We start from the raw sequence: 14,974 nt of genomic DNA on the forward strand, positions 1-14,974 counted from the left end.
GCCCCACGTGCACCCCGCATATCCAGCCCGAGAGGATGACACCAGATCTGGGAGAACACGGTGGTCTGGGCCTGTGACCCCTGCGTGGCACGGCGCAGTCCTGGCATCACGGGAAGTACACTTTGTTTCCCGCTAAACTACGGCAGATGAGACCCTGACACCCAGAGACGAGTATGGAGCGCTTGTAACAGGAAGCTGCGGGGCGGGTGGTCAGCCCAGGGCCCAGTGCCTGGGTGCAGCCCTGGCTCTGCCAATGTGCCCCTGGGAGGCAGCAGTGCCGGCTCGGGCACTTGTGTGCCTGTACCCACGTGGGAGACACGGACAGAGTGCCTGGCTTCAGCCTGACCCAACCCTGGCTGTTGGAACCAGTGCACGGAAGATATTCCTCCTGAAAACCCTGCCTTTCCATCACAGCGTCTGTGGGTGGAGTACTGGGGGGTGCCAGTGCTGCATGTGCACAGGACCAGCACCTGCAGGCGGAGGTACACCCCTTGGAGATCGGGGTCTTCACACGACAGAGCAGCCCCTGGCCGGGTTCATCTGCAGGCAGGAGGCTCTCTGTCCTCCCAGGACGGACCTGAAGAGCCACTGACCTGGCGGGGAGCAGGGAGCAGCAGAGCCTGCTCCATGCTCCGAGGCTGACCACGCTGGGGCTCCTGGTGTTGCACTGCTGGGGTTCTCATGCAGGAACGCTGATGTGAGCCCCATCTTGGTACCAGTACAGGGGACCGAGAAGCCTCAGAGACACAAGAACACATGTTTAAAAGGCACAGGTTCAGGGCTGGCACTGTGGTGTAGCGGGTAAAGCTGCTGCCTGCAGTGCCGGCATCCCATATGAGCGCCCGTTCGAGTCCCGGCTGCTCTACTTCCAATCCAGCTCTCTGCTGTGGCCTGGGAAAGCAGTAGAAGATGGCCCAAGTCCTTGGGCCCCTGTACCTTTGTGGGAGACCTGGAAGAAGCTCCTGGCTCCTGGCTTCGGATCAGCACAGCTCTGGCCGCTGTGGTCAACTGGGTATTGAACCAGCGGATGGAAGACCCCCCTCTGACTCTTTCAAAAAATCAACAATAAAAGCACGTGTTCGCCACATAGCTGGGCTCATCTTCAGCGCTGGGCTGAGCAGGCACCACAGGGCACCCGCGCATCACTGCAGACATGGACGGCTCTCCCGGCAAGCTGAAGCGAGGGCACGTGTCCCATCCTGGCTCACTCACACCTTCGCGGTTATTCTCCAAGGCTTCCCGATAGACGCGTCCACAAGCTAGATGCTGAAAGGCTGACCGCACCACTAGCTTCCCTTCTGCAGGGGATTCCTTTGAGGCAAAACCATCTCCACGGTCCAGGAAGATCACCTATCAATGCCTTTGCAAGAGGATGAAGGAGCTTTTGACTTCTTTGACAGACATGACGGAAAGTGGAGGATTGGAAAAAAAGATCCCAAAAGGAAGCAGGCGTAGCTTCCGGAGAGGAGGCACGCGTGAGGTTATAGGCTGTGCAGCGGGATAGAGGACGGAGCCACCGGCACAGCTGACCCTGCAGATGCTCCCAGCGCTGGGGCACTGATGATGGGAGACCCCGTGCACTCCACCACCTGACAGTGGGCCTGAGACGCCCCGCCAGCATCAAAGGATGGACACTCCAGTCAGAGAAACCAGTGATGGGAGAGCCAACCCACCACACCACAGGACCTGGCCGATGAGTGTGGGTTCCCCCAACCCCAGCTGCAGGCCATGGGCTCGGCCACGACACACGTCCCAAGTGGCTCAGAAACATTGAAATCAGGCGTCTTCCCGTATCACAGAGCAAGACTAGAAACCACCCAACACATGGAGACCAAGCCACACACTCCTCAATGAACAATGAGTCAACACACAGATGAAAATGGAAATAAGAGATGAAAATGGAAAGACAGCATCAGAGCTCGCAGGCTCACCACAGGAGCAGGGCTGTGGGAAGCCAGCAGCAGCAAGAGAAAGCTTGCCAGGGAAACAACCTAGCAAGGCCAGATCACACCCGACCTAGGACGGAAGAGCCCAGGCCACGAGGCAGAGGCGCGTCAATGACACCAACGATGAGCAAATCCTGCTGCCCTCAACGGCTGCAGGCTCGATCACTCAGTTCAGTGGGGACAGAGCAAAAGGCCCTGGCTCAGCAGAACCGTGTGCAGGGACTACAAGCAATGATCAGTGGGAAGAGGGCTGCTTCGCCCATATGTGGCACATCTCCCAGTGGCCACAGGTCATTAAAACTATAGGGCATCCTTCAACCAGTTCCTCAGGAACACAGAGGACCACTAGGGGCATCTGCAGGCCAGCGCACTGGAAAAATGAGCAGAAAGGGATAAATCTGTAGACGCGTGCAACTTACCAAACTGAACCAGGAAGACACAGGAGACCGGTACAGACCTTGAGACTGAGCCAGTAATAAAGTGTCTCCCATCAAAGAAAAGCCCAGGCCCTGAAGGCTCTTACTGGTGAATTCCACAAAACATTCAAAAAGAACTAATACAAATTCTTCCTAAACTCTTCCACAAAGTTGGAAGCAGGACCCTACCAAACTCAGTCCATGAGGCCGGCATTACTGACAGGAAAACCAGACCAGCACCCCCGAGGAACACAGACACAAATCCTCAACCACACACATGCGGCCAGGGGTGCAACGGGTCACCCCGTGCCACCGTGTGCACCCAGATGGGAGCACCTCCACGCAAGAGAGTCCAACACTGTCCACAGCGAGAGCCCCCAACGCCACACCACGGCCACAGAAGGACCACGGCTCAAGCTAACCAAGGCTGTCGATGAAGAACCCACAGCCTACGCCATGCCAAAGGGGCACAGCTCAGAGTGCTCCTCCAAGACCTGGGCAAGCAGGCAGCCAGCTCTCCCCACACTTCAGCAAGTCCTGGGAGTTTCAGAGCAATCAGGCCAGAGAAAGAAAGGACATCCTGCCGGGAAAGAAGCCAAAGCCTCCCTGCTGGCAATGACATCATCTTCCACATAGAAAAATGGACGCAGCCCCCCGAGAAGCCACTGGAACTGATACACGAGCTCAGTGATGTCTCAGAAAGCAAAAACTATGTACAGGAATGAAGTATGTTATGTATCAACATTAAGAAATGAACAAGTAGTCCCACTCACAGTATCTGCACTTCCCCAAGGAAGCGCGAGACCTCTTCAGTGAAAACCAGGGCACGCTGATGGACTGGTGAGTACTGTTAGACATCCATATGACCCAAGGAATCTGCAAATCCAGTGCAACCCCCACCAGCGAACAAAAATAGTCACATAATTCAGGCGGAAGCACAAAGGGCCCAGGAGAGCCAAGCACGTCTGAGCCAGACAAAACTGGAGGCAGTGGAACATCTGACTTCACAACACACCCCAAAGCTACAATGATCAGAACAGCTCACGGCTGGCACAGACACGGAGACCAGGGACAGAGCAGGGAGTCCAGAACGGATGCTCTGCCTCACAGGCTCCTACTGTTCGAACGAGGCACCAGTGGAGAACGGATCCAGACGTGGACACTTAACTAGACCGCACCCCCCGGGGAGAACACAGCCCTACTCAAAACGGAGCGAAAGGGAAGCTGTGCTCACGGCTGTGAGGGCCCGAGAGTACTGCCAGGTCCTCAGGTGGTTAACACCATTCCATCTACACACATCCAGAACACACATCTGCTCCCGCACACTACGTGGCGGCTCTCTGGACCTCTAGAAATCTCTGCCTCTGGCTTGACCCATCCATGTGCAGGCTTCTCCAGGTTGTGTCCCTCTGCTGAATCTGAGACATTCCAGGCTGACTGCCTGTGAGCAGTGGACAGCACAGCCCGTGCAGCCAGGCAAATGCTCAGAGTCCACCTTCTAACACTTGCCCCCACCTTCACAAACCTGGAAGCTGCAACCATCAGTGATTCCCCCACTCAGCTTTGCGACGCTGGGGCAGACTGGGGCAGGGACTGAGCCAGATCAATGGTGAGATAGGGGGCGACCCAAAAGGCCTTGGAACCCCAGCTCCACTGTTTGTCTGCTGGCTGCCATCAAAGCCACGTGTCTGCCTCCGTGTCCCCTTCTGTGAGACGGAGACAGGACTCCACTGGCCTGGCCCGGCGTCCTGGACCACACAGTGCCCTGTGCGTGCCTGAGACTGAGTCTCGGGGTGGGGAGGCTGGGGAGGAGGTGTGTGGACGCCTGCCCCTTCTTGGCCTTCGCTTGTAGAGCAAGGTGGACAGCGGGAGTCTGAGGGGACATCTCTCAGCTCGCGCAGTGCCATCCTTTTATGTCTGAAGTGGGGAGGACAGAGGGGAGCGTGTGGGATCCCCTTCCTGCAGAGCTGGCTGGACGGGACGTGGCCACACCCATGTGACAGCCTGGGCTTCGCCTGTGGGCCCCGTGTGACAGCCCAGGCTCAGCTCGTGGGCTCCGAGTGGCTGCTGTTGCCACTCAGCTGTGTTGATCTCATCATATGGGAAGGGGAACGCGTGCCGCTGTCAACTCAGGACACTGAAGTAACAGGCCCCATGGAGGGCCTGGCCTGAGGCCCGCCTGTACCTCCTGGCTCCAGCTCCCTGCTACTCCAGCCTTGGGTCCCTGCCACCCACGTGGGTGACCTGGAACAAGTTCTGGCTCCCTGCCTTGGCCCCAGCCCAGCCCTGGTTATTGTGTGCACCGGAGCAGTGGACCGACAGGTGCCAGTTCTCTCCCTCTGCATCTCACATAAATCATCAGTTTCCAAAGGTGAACTCAATCCCCGTACATCTGGAAGGCATGGTTTCTCCCGCCTCTTCCCGCCTCACTTACATGGACTAAACCAGCGACGAAACTTCACATAAAGCTTCCTGCATTTTTGAAGCCCTTCTCAGAGCTGTATTGTGGGTCCACCCTGGAGAAGCACAGCCACGAGCCCGCCCTGGAGTCAGAGGGAAGCTCTGCAGAGAGCAGCTGCCCGTGCCCTGGTCCTGAGAGGCCCGCAGGACTGTTCCCATGGCCTGTACCCAGCGGGAACGTCCTTGTGTTGTGCACTCGGCTAACAACCACAGCCTGGCCGGCTTTTAAAGCCTCAGAACGTCTGTGCAGAGCAGAATTAAAATTTATTTCGGTGCAGTACAATTTCCAAGTGTGTGGTGGTTTTCTTCGTAACACACACTTCCTGTGAACATCAAACAGAGGCATGGGTCTTCCTAGAACACTCAGGAGACCAGAAGATGTTTCTAGAAACTTCTTCTGACAAGGATTGACATCCAGAATGTAAGGGACTCCAAAAACTCAACAGCAAAACAAATAACCCGGCTCTCAAGTGAGTAAACTGGTGTGAGCCCTGGCCACTCTGCTTCTGGTCCAGCTCCCTGCCGACGCACCTGGGCACCATCAGACGGCGGCTCACGTGCTAGACTTCCTACCATGTGCGAGAACAGGAGTTCTCTGCTCCTGGCTCGTGGCCTGGCCCCGCTCTGGCCCCTGCAGTCATTTGGAGAGTAAAGCATCGGACAGAAGATCCCTCAGAGGGTGACGGGCAGGAAGCTGTCACTGCCCAGCTCGCACTTTATGTGTCTGTCTCGACCTCATCAGATGGCACCGCCCCACAGCACACCTGCTGGCCCCTGTTCAAGGATCTGGTTTCCACCACAGCTGAGTGATGGAAACACCTTCACCAACTCCAGTGAGGTCAGTCTGACTCCAGCTACACCTGAACTGCACACCAGGCATGCGTGGCCCAGGGCTGCTGCTCATGGCGCCGGCGGCCAAGGTCCAGCTCACAGGCCGTGCGAGGGCAATGACTGGGCACAGCGGCCCATCTGCTCACAGGGTGACACGGGACTTGCCCCAGGTCTACAAGACACTGGGTTAGCAACTCTGCTGGGGAAGTCAGGCAATGTGTGGCCTGGAGATGAGCTGGGCAAAGCGCTCCCTGGCCTGAGCCTCTGCACAGCTCGGAGCAACCCAGACCTGCATGCACCCTGTGTCATCACCCGCCTGCACCTGCAGTGTGGACACCGCTTCTGAGCCCAGGCCTTGACAAGCATTCACAAGCCAGCAAGGAAATTCAAAAATAAGCATTCCATGCAGCGAGCACAAATGTGTGACCAAGCTAAAGTCTCCTCTGAATGGCAGCACCGCCGTCCCGCGCAGAGGCAACAGCCCTGCTTCAATGCGCTGCACTCTTCATTAGCGCTTCAAGGAGAAAGGCGCACAAGGAATTACAGTCATCAAGCCTGCAGCGCGAGCTCGAGTGAGCAGGACGGAAGTGAACGCTGAAGGTGAAACGTTCTTCATAAGAGATCGACACCACACTGGCACTTTAACTAACGTCGGTCACCAAACACACGTGTAAATCCAACAGCGCACATGCACGCAGCGCGAGCCACACAAGTTCCGGCAGCCCCGGGGGTTAACAGCAGCGCTGTCTGCCTGGGACATGTTAATTAGCAGGGAATCAGAGAGTCAGCAGCACTTAGCGTCACACAGACAGTGAACTGATGTGATGACAGCTGGTTTGCTGGCTGATTGTGAATATCGGACAATCAATCACATCACACAGGGAGAGCGTGGGCCTTCTGGAATCTGAGAATGAATCCGCTCTGAATGACACAAATGACATCAACAGTCACCTCAATTTCTAGCACAGAATTTTCAACGTTCAGGGGCCAGGCTACAGAACACCAACCCAAGGCAGCTCGCCCACAGGTACAGTGCCAGTAAGCGCCGCGGCTCTGATGAAGGGGCCCGGAGAAGGGGACGCGTCAGCAACGGTCTCTGCTCACCAGGACACAAGCAGGCCGCATTCCCAGAGAGCACAGGGAACAAGCGCTTTGTCAAAGGGCGGCCTTTCTCAGTGGAATCGCCGACAGTGCCCTAGGCATGACGCTGGGGAGGCAACCAGGGACCCGTGGACCTGCTCCGAGAAGCTGTGAGCTGGAGGGCAGCTGGCTGGTGTGTGCGTGTGCATGCATGTGAACACATGCATGTCCGAGTGTGCAACATGAGTACACGTATGTGACTGCATGTGTCACTGTGAGTAGGCAGGTGTGTGCGCGTGCACCGTCTCACTTTGAAGGTCCATGTTAATGAACTGGGATTTGGAGGAAGCACTGTTTTTGTTTTTTTTTTAAATATTTTATTTATTTATTTATTTGAGAGGTAGAGTTACAGACAGAGAGAGAGAGAGACAGAGACAAAGGTCTTCCATTGGTTCACTCCCCTAATGGCCACCATGGCCAGCACTGTGCCGATCCAAAGCCAGGAGCCAGGTGCTTCTTCCTGGTCTCCCATGCGGGTACAGGGACCCAAGCACTTGGGCCATCCTCCACTGCACTCCTGGGCCACAGCAGAGAGCTGGACTGGAAGGGGAGCAACTGGGACTAGAACCCAGCGTCCATGTGGGATGCTGGCGCTGCAGGCGGAGGATTAACCTAGTGAGCCATGGTGCTGGCCCCTGAAGCACTGTTTTGTGCAGTCAGTGCTCTGAGGATGGAGAGCTGGTTCTCACGAGTGTGCGTGGACACGCGTGTGAGACTGCTGGCCTGCGAAGCTGATGCACCAGGGCTACTGGGCCTCTCTGAGGAAGAGAAAACGCCTTCTCGTGGAAACCCAGGGCGGAGCGCAGATGCATGGTCAGTGAGGGTGGAGGGCAGATGCGTGGTCAGTGAGGGCGGAGGGCAGACGTGTGGTCAGTGAGGGTGGAGGGCAGACGCGTGGTCAGTGAGCATGGAGGGCAGACGCGTGGTCAGTGAGGGTGGAGGGCAGACGCGTGGTGTGGTGAGGGTGGAGGGCAGACATGTGGTCAATGAGCATGGAGGGCAGACGCGTGGTCAGTGAGCACAGAGAGCAGATGTGTGGTCAGTGAGGATGGAGGGCAGACACGTGGCCAGTGAGGACGGAGAGCAGACACGTGGTCAGTGAGGATGGACAGCTGACGTGTGGTCAATGAGGACGGAGGGCAGACGTGTAGTCAGTGAGGATGGAGGGCAGACGCGTGGTCAGTGAGGACGGAGAGCAGACACGTGGTCAGTGAGCACAGAGAGCAGACGTGTGGTCAGTGAGGACGGAGAGCAGACACGTGGTCAGTGAGCACAGAGAGCAGACGTGTGGTCAGTGAGGACAGAGGGCAGACGTGGTCAGTGAGGACAGAGGGCAGACGCGTGGTCAGTGAGGACGGAGCACAGACGCGTGGTCAGTGAGCACAGAGAGCAGACGTGTGGTCAGTGAGAACAGAGAGCAGACGCGTGGTCAGTGAGCACAGAGAACAGACGCGTGGTCAGTGAGGACGGAGGGCAGACGCATGGTCAGTGAGGACGGAGGGCAGACACATGGTCAGTGAGGACGGAGAGCAGACATGTGGTCAGTGAGGACGGAGGGCAGACGTGTGGTCAGTGAGGATGGACAGCAGACGTGTGGTCAGTGAGGATGGAGGGCAGACGCATGGTCAGTGAGGACGGAGAGCAGACGTGTGGTCAGTGAGGACGGAGGGCAGATGCGTGGTCAGTGAGCATGGAGGGCAGACGTGGTCAGTGAGGACGGAGGGCAGACGCGTGGTCAGTGAGGACGGACAGCTGACGTGTGGTCAATGAGGATGGAGGGCAGACGTGTGGTCAGTGAGGATGGAGCACAGATGCATGGTCAGTGAGGACGGAGCACAGATGCGTGGTCAGTGAGGATGGACAGCAGACGTGTGGTCAGTGAGGACGGAGCACAGATGTATGGTCAGTGAGGATGGACAGCAGACGTGTGGTCAGTGAGGACGGAGGGCAGACGCGTGATCAGTGAGGATGGACAGCAGACGCGTGGTCAGTGAGGATGGAGGGCAGACGCATGATCAGTGAGGATGGACAGCAGACGTGTGGTCAGTGAGGACGGAGGGCAGACGCGTGATCAGTGAGGATGGACAGCAGACATGTGGTCAGTGAGGATGGACAGCTGACGTGTGGTCAATGAGGACGGAGGGCAGACGTGTGGTCAGTGAGGACAGAGAGCAGACACGTGGTCAGTGAGGACGGAGAGCAGACACGTGGTCAGTGAGGATGGACAGCAGACGTGTGGTCAGTGAGGACGGAGGGCAGACGCGTGATCAGTGAGGATGGACAGCAGACGTGTGGTCAGTGAGGATGGAGGGCAGACGCGTGATCAGTGAGGATGGACAGCAGACGTGTGGTCAGTGAGGACAGAGCACAGATGCATGGTCAGTGAGGATGGACAGCAGACGTGTGGTCAGTGAGGACGGAGGGCAGACGCATGATCAGTGAGGATGGACAGCAGACGTGTGGTCAGTGAGGACGGAGGGCACACATGTCGTGGCAGTGAGGATGGCACACCAGGCGTCCTTCACTGTTGATGTTTCAGTGCTGCCCCTTAGACCTGGCCTATTTCTCCCACAGCGTCTGACAGGCAAGTGGGGAGTCCGCAAGCCCACATGCAGACCACCTGGTCCTACCCTCAAAGCAGCTCAGGGATCAATCCCTGCAGCACAGGACAAGGCCCAGGCCGCTGCCGCCCAGGCCCACGGCTGAACTCTGCCTCAGCGGAGCAACAGATCAGCACCACGGGGCTCGCAGTGCCTCTTCCCGCAAGGAGGCAGAGGCCACAGAAACTCACGGCGATTCATGCACCGGGACTCAGCGGTCTGCCAGCTGACCCACTGCCGGAGCACCGCACGTCCGCCCGCCCTGACGTAAGGATCCGGAGAGCCCGGCCACGTGAGTCCTGAAACGACTACCCACAAGTCCTCAGCAGAGCCACAGAGAGGATCGGCCACTGAGTTACACGTCCCAGATGGCTGTGGATTGGGGCCACGCCAGGCGTTACTGACGCGGCACGAGAATGGACACTCGCCTAAGCCACCCGCACGACCCTGTGCCTGGCTCCCGGGAGAGGCATTCCTCGCCAGTCCGTCACCCAGGCTCACTGAATGCCCATGGGGTGCCACGCCCTGTCCTAGGCACTAGGAACTCAGGGTTTCTATTCCAGTGGGGGGGCAGCCAGACCAGGGCTTTGACATCACCAAGAGGCACTCTGAGAACCGAGGGGCCAGCAGGCCCCACCTGACCTCGCTGGAAGCACCACACGGTCCAAAGCCTGACCCTTACTTAACACACAGCAGCAGGAGGGTGTGATCGTGGGTGAGAAGGAAAGCAACACGTGTGCACACACAGCACACATGTACACAGCAACCCGCACATGCACATGTGTGCACACATGCATGCAACCCGCACATGCACACAAGCACACAAACACGTGCACACACTCCCACACATGCACACACACACACGAACCCCCCCACATGCACACACATGTGAACCAACCCACACATGCACATGTGAACACACACGTGCACACATACATGCATACCCACGGCTTAGCTGCACACCTGCATGTTACTGAACCTTGCACCCGGAAAAGCCCACCTCGTCCTCAAATGGAGAGGGAAGCATGAGGCGAGCGAGGCCTTAGCAAACGCACCCTGGTGCACCAGGCCTGCCAAAGCCTTGGCCTGGGTTCTCTCAGGAGCCCCCCTCCGTGTGCCATCTCCCATCGAGCCAAGGGCTCCCACGTGTGCGGCCAGGAGTGGGGTGGCTTCGTGACCGTTCACACATACAATGCTTTCTTATCTGCGGGGGTTCTGAAGCCTAGTTCTGAGAGTACACACGCATGGGGAGACTAAAGGTGGAACCTTCCCTGCTGGCTGGAGCGGCCTGCACACGGCCTCTTCCCGCTGTTCACACGCATGGGGAGACTAAAGGTGGAACCTTCCCTGCAGGCCGGAGCAGCCTGCACATGGCCTCTTCCTGCTGTTCACACGCATGGGGAGGCTAAAGGCGGAACCTTCCCTGCAGGCCAGAGCAGCCTGCACATGGCCTCTTCCCGCTGTTCACATGGATGACTATACTCCCCCCAGTCTTGGTTCTGCTGCTGGGCATGGCTACAGACTGCACACAGCCCCTGGGGCCGATGATCCTGGCAGGAGTGGGCCTGGCAGGGCGGCATTTCCAGGAAGACTGGCCATCCCTGCAGCCCTGTGCTAAGGCCACACCTGCTGCCTCACCCTGGAGAGCAGCTACTCTGAGGGCGGGGCAGGGCACCAAGTCTCCAAAGGAGGGGCTGGACCTCACAGGAGCTGAGCTGGAGACAGGGTGCTCTCTCGGTGGTTCCAAGGGCTCCTAACTCCCCAGCAAAGAGGACGCTGCCACGGGCATGGCCAAGTTCATTTCTGTCGGCCTGTGGCACCCCTCGAAGTTGGGGCTCATGGAACCCAACAGCCACGTCCTGTACCTCCAGTGCTCTTGCTTCAGTCTCGGCCCCTCTACTGAGAAGTAGGGAGGGAGGAGACGGGAGCCTGGGTCTATGAGAAGTAGGGAGGGAGGTGATGGGAGCCTGGGTCTACGAGAAGTAGGGAGGGAGGAGGTGGGAGCCCAAGTCTATGAGAAGTAGGGGGGGAGGAGACGGGAGCCCGAGTCTATGAGAAGTAGGGAGGAGGAGACAGGAGCCCAGGTCCATGAGAAGTAGGGAGGGAGGAGATGGGAGCCTGGGTCTATGAGAAGTAGGGAGCAAGGAGACGGGAGCCCAGGTCTATGAGAAGTAGGGAGGGAGGTGATGGGAGCCCGAGTCTATGAGAAGTAGGGAGGAGGAGACGGGAGCCTGGGTCTATGAGAAGTAGGGAGGGAGGTGATGGGAGCCTGGGTCTACGAGAAGTAGGGAGGGAGGAGGTGGGAGCCCAAGTCTATGAGAAGTAGGGGGGGAGGAGATGGGAGCCCGAGTCTATGAGAAGTAGGGAGGAGGAGACAGGAGCCCAGGTCCATGAGAAGTAGGGAGGGAGGAGATGGGAGCCTGGGTCTATGAGAAGTAGGGAGCAAGGAGACGGGAGCCCAGGTCTATGAGAAGTAGGGAGGGAGGTATTGGGAGCCCGAGTCTATGAGAAGTAGGGAGGAGGAGACGGGAGCCCAGGTCTATGAGAAGTAGGGAGGGAGGAGGTGGGAGCCCGGGTCTATGAGAAGTAGGGAGGGAGGAGGCGGGAGCCCGGGTCTATGAGGAGTAGGGAGGGAGGAGGCGGGAACCCGGGTCTATGAGAAGGAGTCAGAGGAGATGGGAGCCTGAATCTGCAAACCTGCCAAACCGATCACCTTCAGAACCTGTCCCTGGCTGTGGGGGGCAGTAAGCCTGTCTGTTAGCACTGCCCCCAGATTGCGCTCAGGGGATTTTCTTGGTCATGGACAGTGCAGACAGGCACCTGGAGCTTCAGCAGTGGGCTACAGCCTCTGCCTTTCTCACTGCCCCTGCTGCTGTCACCCGTATTGTACTGACCAGATCCTCAGCACCCCTCCTGCTGTCACCGGTATCGTACTGACACAGATCCCCTGTGCCCCTCCTGCTGTCACCCATATCGTACTGACGCAGATCCCCAGCGCCCCTCCTGCTGTCACCCATATCGTACTGACACAGATCCCCTGTGCCCCTGCTGCTGTCACCTGTACTGTACTGACACAGATCCCCTGTGCCCCTCCTGCTGTCACCTGTACTGTACTGACACAGATCCCCTGTGCCCCTCCTGCTGTCACCTGTACTGTACAGACACAGATCCCCTGTGCCCCTCCTGCTGTCACCTGTACTGTACTGACACAGATCCGCAGTGCCCCTCCTGCTGTCACCCATATTGTACTGACACAGATCCCCTGTGCCCCTCCTGCTGTCACCCATATCGTACTGACGCAGATCCCCAGCGCCCCTCCTGCTGTCACCTATACTGTACTGACACAGGTCCCCTGTGCCCCTCCTGCTGTCACCTGTACTGTACAGACACAGATCCCCTGTGCCCCTCCTGCTGTCACCCATATTGTACTGACACAGATCCCCAGCGCCCCTCCTGCTGTCACCCATATCGTACTGACACAGATCCCCTGTGCCCCTCCTGCTGTCACCCATATTGTACCGACACAGATCCCCTGTGCCCCTCCTGCTGTCACCCATATCGTACTGACGCAGATCCCCTGTGCCCCTCCTGCTGTCACCGGTATCATACTGACACAGATCCCCTGTGCCCCTCCTGCTGTCACCCATATCGTACTGACACAGATCTCCTGTGCCCCTCCTGCTGTCACCCATATTGTACCGACACAGATCCCCTGTGCCCCTCCTGCTGTCACCCATATCGTACTGACACAGATCCCCAGCGCCCCTCCTGCTGTCACCCATATTGTACCGACACAGATCCCCTGTGCCCCTCCTGCTGTCACCTGTACTGTACCGACACAGATCCTCTGTGCCCCTCCTGCTGTCACCGGTATCATACTGACACAGATCCCCTGTGCCCCTCCTGCTGTCACCCATATCATACTGACGCAGATCCCCAGCGCCCCTCCTGCTGTCACCCATATTGTACCGACACAGATCCCCTGTGCCCCTCCTGCTGTCACCTGTACTGTACAGACACAGATCCCCTGTGCCCATTTCTGTCACCCATATCGTACCGACACAGATCCCCTGTGCCCCTCCTGCTGTCACCTGTACTGTACCGACACAGATCCCCTGTGCCCCTCCTGCTGTCACCTATACTGTACTGACACAGATCCCCTGTGCCCCTCCTGCTGTCACCTGTACTGTACCGACACAGATCCCCTGTGCCCCTCCTGCTGTCACCTGTACTGTACAGACACAGATCCCCTGTGCCCCTGCTGCTGTCACCTGTACTGTACTGACGCAGATGCTCCATCTAGCACCTGGCCTCGAGTACCTAAACATGCCACGCAGTTCACTTCTGCTAAGTTCCCGTGCTGGGCACTGCGAGTCTCCAGGAACTCCCCTGCAGCCACAGCCTTGCAGGCGGAAGAGAGAGGAATTCTGACCACTTATGAACCATAGCAATTCAGGGTTTATCACAGGAGTTAAATGCTAGCGAGAAGGCAGGAAGTACTTCAAAATGTGGAAAAGGGGCGAGCGTTAGGTGCACCGGTCAGGATGCCATCAGTGCCTGCACTGTGCACCTGCGTGCCTGGCTGAGTCCCTGCCAGCCTGCTCTGATCCACTCCTGCCAGTGTGCAGCCAGCGAGGCAGCAGCTCATGGCTCAGGTGCGCGGGGCCCCAGCACTCATGGGGGAGCCCTGATTCAGCTCCTGGCTCCTGGCTCCTGGCTTTGTAGTGGCCAGGCCTAGCTGCTCTGGACGTCTGGAGAGTAAACCAGCAGATGGAAGATCTCTGTCTTTTCAACTAAAATTAAAATAAATAAATAAATAAAAATCAATTACAAATGTTAGCAAAAAGATGGGAAATCCATGCCGTTTTTTACAATATGCTTTCTCTGAAAACCTTTCATATGCATGGACTTCAAAATTTCTTGCACCAAAATAAACTTAAAATGTCTGAAAACTGTATTTATCGGCGAGGCAAAGGGAGGGAGAGTGAGGGGTGAGAGCTCTCATCTCATCTGCTGGTTCCTTCCCCAGATGCCACAAGACTGGAGCTGGGACCCAGGAACTCCGTCCGGGCGTCCCTGTGGATGCAGGAGCCCACGCACTGGGGAGCAGTGCTGCCCCCAGGGTCTGAGTGGGCTAGACACTCACTGCACCATCGAGACTCTGATGTACAGACATGTACTTCACGCTAGTACAGATATATTTTCATATGACATCGAGGCTGTGTGCACCACTCTGCTGCCCCTGGCATCAGCAGTGAACCTGTGTGTGCCTCCAAGTTCTCTAGTCTTGCAGTGAGGTCACTACCTGCCATGCAGCAACAGTCTGAGAAAAAAAATGTAGGTGTCTATGAGAGATAGAGAGAGGCACAGGCGGACAGCTCAGCACCTGGGAACAGGACTGGCTCCTCTGTGTACTGTGGGGTGGGCAGTGTCTATGAAAGAGAGAGAGAGAGCGAGAGTGAGAGGGAGGCACAGGCAGACAGCTCAGGACCTGGGAACAGGACTGGCCCCTCTGCACTGTGGGCTGAGCAGTATCTATGAGAGAGACAGAGAGACAGAGAGACAGAGAGAGAGAGAGAGA

General features: G+C 57.5%; 1 protein-coding gene across 1 annotated transcript in view; it reads right to left on the reverse strand.

Moving 5' to 3' along the window:
* Nucleotides 1–14,974, reverse strand: part of DLGAP2 (DLG associated protein 2) — a 441,306-nt gene that overhangs the window by 20,362 nt on the left and 405,970 nt on the right. The window lies entirely within an intron of this gene.

The sequence above is a fragment of the Lepus europaeus genome, chromosome 8, assembly GCF_033115175.1.
Source record: "Lepus europaeus isolate LE1 chromosome 8, mLepTim1.pri, whole genome shotgun sequence".
Taxonomy (NCBI): Eukaryota; Metazoa; Chordata; class Mammalia; order Lagomorpha; family Leporidae; genus Lepus; species Lepus europaeus.